This window comes from Hipposideros armiger, unplaced genomic scaffold, assembly GCF_001890085.2.
Source record: "Hipposideros armiger isolate ML-2016 unplaced genomic scaffold, ASM189008v1 scaffold_208, whole genome shotgun sequence".
Classification (NCBI taxonomy): Eukaryota; Metazoa; Chordata; class Mammalia; order Chiroptera; family Hipposideridae; genus Hipposideros; species Hipposideros armiger.
The window spans coordinates 1,750,561-1,754,141 of record NW_017731558.1 but is presented as its reverse complement, the minus strand read 5'-3'; positions in this window follow the sequence as shown (position 1 = coordinate 1,754,141).

The following is a 3,581-nucleotide window of genomic DNA, read 5'->3' as shown; positions in this document are numbered from 1 at the left end:
GTGTGTGTGTGTGTGTGTGTGTGTGTGTGTGTGTGTGTGTGTGTGTGTGTGTGTGTGTGTGTGTGTTGTTGTATTTGTTGTTGTTGTTGATTTACCTCATTTTCCATTGCTTACTTTTGGAACACAAAGGAGAATTTTTATTTTTGGTATTTTCTGTTTTAAAAAACATATATTTCTTTTGGAACATATTGATTTTCCAATTGCCTGCCTTCCAGATTTCTTGCTAACCATTGGAAATTTGGTTTAAGTGAATGGTTTCAAAGAAACCTGTGCTACTCAGTTCTGCCTAACTGTCACTCTAAAAGAATGGTTAAGACAAAAGAATCAAGAGTATGTATAAATAGGAAGCTTAATTATGATATTCTTAGCTGCCGGAGAACTTAAATTTAATCTTGGCCTTTAACTTGTGAGAAAGATACACAAATTAACAGTGTGAGTCAATTCCATAATGTCTCTTATTTCCTTTGCCTTGCTGGTGAAACCCCAGGATTCTCTCTGAATGTTGGGTGTGCTGTATGCCTCGCCACATTATTGCTTTGTTAGCTGTGGATGGCAAAACATATCTCTGACTTTTTTTAAATTTGGAAGCAGAAGCACCATATGAAACATGTTTACAAAATTTAAGCGCTCCTGGATAGTTGTAGGAAAGAAGGCAGGAGAGGAAGGGAATTCATACATGAGAAAACCTAGGCTGGGCCTGGCACCATTTCATTTTATGGCTGGTCTCAGGTGCCACCCCACGTTGAAAGTGAGGCCATAGGAGATAGCTAGACCCCATCCTTCCTCTGTAGCAGACAGCTCTGCAGGGCACTGGTTTACCAAGTGGGGCCCTAGGGCCTGTAGCATCAGCATCATCTGGAAACTTAGTGGGAATGCACATTCCAAGGCGCCTCCCCAGACCTCCTGAAGCAGAAATCCTAGGGGTGGGGTCTAGGAATTGCTTTTAACAAGCCCTCTAGGTGATTCTAATGCAGACTAAAATTTGAGAACCACTGTGTAGAGGCTTGTGTTTCAAGGTGTAAGGATATGCAACACACACACACACACACACACACACACACACACACACTACCTGGAGTGGGATCATCAGGACCTGTAATCCACAACATGTATCTCCCACATTCAGGCCTTAATTCATGTTATTCTTCTAGCTAGAGTATTCTTTCTCCCTACAGGTTCAGGCCCCTCTGTTGGAACTGTGTCCAATTTTCAAAGCCAAACCAGTTCAAAGCCTACTTCCTCTAACAAATTTCCCCAGATGCACCCACCACTCTGAAATATGGTGTCTGTCTTCTAAAGGAAGTCCGGTATAGAACACATTTGGTCTTGAAGATAGTTAGAAGCTTGACATAACCAGGTAAAAATAACTGGGAATGAGTGTAGGGGGCACTCCTCCATGATGACTCTAATTGAATTCCTGGATGGACCTTTCCTTTGCTTTCTATCAAGTTCTGCATGTTCCTGCTTCAGGGTCTAATTGTTCCCCCTTCTGGAATGTATTTACTTCAGATCAGGGGTCAGAGAATCAAGGGTCAGCAAACATAGCCCTTAGCCTTTTTTGTGTTCGGCTTCTGAGCCAACAATGTGTTTTACATTTTTCAATGGTTAGAAAAAAATGTCAAAAGAAAAATATTTTGTGACATATGAAAAGTACATGAAGTTCAAATTTCACTGTCCATAATTAAGAGATTAGTGGAACGTAGCTACACTCATTCATTTATGTTGTCTGTAGCTGCTTTCTCTTTTTTTCAATATGTAGTTTTTAAATTTTATTGGGGAACAATGTGTTTTTTCGGGGAACAATGTGCTTTTTCCAGGACCCATCAGCTCCAAGTCAAGTTGTTGTCCTTCAATCTAGTTGCGGAGGGCACAGCTCCCTGGCCCATGTGGGAATTGAACTGGCAACACTGTTGCTCAGAGCACGTGCTCTAACCAACTGAGCCACCCAGCCATCCCTGAAGCTGCTTTCTTGCCCCCAGGGCAAAGTTGAGTAGTTGCAACAGAGACTCTCTGGCATGCAAAGCTAAAAATATTTACTATTTGGGTCCGTACAGAAAAAGTTTGCAAACTCCTGCTTTAGGTAACCTCGTGTTTCAATCCCTCACTTCATTCGGATCTCTGCTCAAATATCACCCAATCAGAGAGATCTTCCTGGATCATCCTCCCTAAATGGAGCTCATGCCACGTCCCCTCCCCCCTCCCCCCTGCCCCACTCCCTCCTCCCCTGCCTTTGCAACCTTATGATGATTTATTTTTCTTTGCAGCACTTATCTCCAGCTGATGTTATATATTTATTTGCTTATAATAGGTCTTTTTTCTTTAGAATTCAGCTTCACAAGATCAGAACCTTTGTTTTGGTTCATCATTACATGTCTAGATGCTCGTTATAAACATTTAAATGAATGAATAAATATTATTGAATAAGAATCCTTCCTAAGACATTTCCTGGTAGTTAAATAATTTTACTTTTATTTTTTGAGGGACATGGGGTCAATTAACCGTAGTCTCTAGACTAAGTAACAGTAACATAGAGAAAATTGGAGATATTGTTTGTCTTACAAAATAATGAATATAAATTGTGAAATATTTTTAAATTAAAAGACCTGGAGGTAAAGCCTTCAGGCATGAAGGCTGTTTATATGAACAATATCTCTGGTTTGTAATGAGAACATCCAGAGTTGGAATTTTAGAAATTGATTTTGACCACTTGATTTTTAATAGGTTGTAGCAACTATTTTGTCCCATTCTGTTTCTGTTTCATTTCAAACTTCTTCCACATGTTTAATCCTATTTTAAAGACATAAAATGTAGGCAAAAATGGGTTACAGAACATAAGTACTGTTTACTTTAGGGGAAGGAATATTCTAGGGAAGTAGCCAGCATCACTCAAGAGCCTCAAATGACCTTCCCGTGCCCTCCCAATTCACAATCAGGTCAGTTGTTTTTAAAGGAATAATTCATCTGCTTTTCCCTCATTTTCCTAAGGCTTGTCTTCCATAGTTCACCTGCACAAGACTTTTAAAGAAATGACCTCAGGTTTATTTGCTAGATGAAGAGAGATGTTCACTAGGAATACGCCTTCTTCCCTTCCCTACTCAACTAAAATAGAAATAATCATCTGAAAGGACAGATTTTATCATTACATTAGGGCATATATACAAATGATTTCTGGAAAATCAGAATTATGAAATTACAAAATTTTGCTGGTTTTCACAGGAAGACTCTCATTATCATTTGGGAGAAGTATGACTTTTATATTAAATTCTGAACAACTTTTCTTGGATATCATGGTCTAACCCCCAGACAATGTAAGTGACATGGCCGTGGTTACATAGCTAAATGGTTACATAGCTACGTGGTTACATAGGACCCATGTGTCCTGCCTCCATCTCTGATGGTCCATTCCTCCTCTGTGCATCTTTCAACACCTCCCTGAAACACTGTCCTGCATTCTCCCCCTTTAAATGCACAGGAAGAGGAAGATGCAGGGAGGCTGTCACTGTGCAGATGAAAAAGGGGTTCTATGAAAAGTAACCTCACAGGGTGATCTGATCATAAACTAACTGGGCAGGTCATGGTGG